Below are 1,451 nucleotides of genomic sequence, written 5' to 3'. Positions count from 1 at the left end.
GTGCGGCAGACATCGCCGTGAAAAGGGAAGACGCTGATGGGCTGTGTGTAACTATTCTCATGCAGGCAAAAACAGATGCGCAGCATCAGAGGGACAAGTCAGATCATCCATACACCGTTAATTCCTTAGGATAAATAATACGATTGCCTGCCCACCATCACATTCGAGTAGCACATGTCTGCAAAATGTAGATAATTTTAGTCATCACAATATGTCATATTGTATTTTGACGAGGCAACAATCTTGATGTTATACAGAAAATCTCCATCAAAACTCCATCGAAAAATATCAGTCGAATGAGATTTGTCTTTCTCCAGTTTAACTGAATGGTTACACTCCCCGCGCACCGGTTTGTTTGCATTTGACAGCCTATACAATGCCACTTTGTCTTGACAAGTGTTGCCCTGCACAGCCTAAGATATGTAGCCTACCACGCGTGAGTGTGCCCCTGATCATCCATGCCCTCATGTAAATTAACTTCCACAATATGATTTATCAGCTGAAGTAAACACAAAATTGTGTTTCCTTTTGTTACCATCTTTTCCCAGACAGTTATCTGAAACGCCTACCCAATGGGGAGAGGATTAAATAAAATATCTCATTATTATTATCAAAGGAATATCAGGATTTTCTTTAAATCAGCAATATGGCAGTTCCTGGCACAGTGCCACCGTGTAATATTTCATATCCTAATATGCTCTTACCTTATAGTGGTGCTCAGCGCGGTCCATATCCAAATAAAGATGTTCAGTATTAAATACAGATATCAATCTGTTTTATTTGCGTTGAATGGAACTCAGAGAGAAAACACGTCTATAATCCCTTTGCCCTTGAGCCGCTGTTTCTTTAATCTGTAAAGGGAAAGGGGTCGCGTCTGGATGCGTGGTCACAGACAATCCCTAATCTGGCTAATGTGCAGTTGCACTTCCAATGCCCGCCCCGGACTACTCGCGTTCACTCTAGCTATTGCTCAGCTGCCTCATAAACTTCAGAGTACCCGGGCGAGAGGCTACATCACCTGTCTTAACCCTCTGTCGGCGCGCCTCTAGAAAGATGAGGGGACACAGAAAGGTGCGAGAACTGGGGGCGCAGCACGCAGCCGTTGATCAGAGCACAGACGGTTTACGAGCCTTGACAGGTGACACAGACAGTACCAGCGGTACAGAACCCCAAGTGAAAGCGGTGCGAAATGTGCGCGCGCTGACGGGCACAAGAGAGACGCTTCTTAACCCTTAGCACGCGTTTATCTAGAGTTGCAGCGCCACCCTCTGCGATATAATTTAAGTGCTATAAAGCCTAGTTCTAATAGTTTACTCCGCTAAAGTTTATAGTTATATAGTGTCCCGGCCGTCAATGGATAACCTTGATAACACTTCAAGTCGTGTTGCGACTGAGACATTGTCATGGTCGAGGTCTGCAGATCCTATACGATTCTAAACTATATAAAGTGT

General features: G+C 44.5%; 1 protein-coding gene across 5 annotated transcripts in view; it reads right to left on the bottom strand.

Moving 5' to 3' along the window:
* pcdh15a (protocadherin-related 15a) overlaps positions 1-1,078 on the bottom strand; it is a 267,430-nt gene extending 266,352 nt beyond the window's left edge. For all 5 annotated transcript variants that reach the window (XM_048269713.1, XM_048269715.1, XM_048269717.1 and 2 more), the window contains exon 1: positions 705-1,078. The gene's annotated coding sequence lies outside the window, so the exon portion shown is untranslated. The remainder of the gene's footprint in view (positions 1-704) is intronic.
* Between the last annotated feature and the right edge of the window lie 373 nt (positions 1,079-1,451).

Source organism: Alosa alosa, chromosome 18, assembly GCF_017589495.1.
Source record: "Alosa alosa isolate M-15738 ecotype Scorff River chromosome 18, AALO_Geno_1.1, whole genome shotgun sequence".
In the NCBI taxonomy this organism is placed as follows: domain Eukaryota; kingdom Metazoa; phylum Chordata; class Actinopteri; order Clupeiformes; family Clupeidae; genus Alosa; species Alosa alosa.
This window is presented reverse-complemented; position numbering and strand designations above follow the sequence as displayed.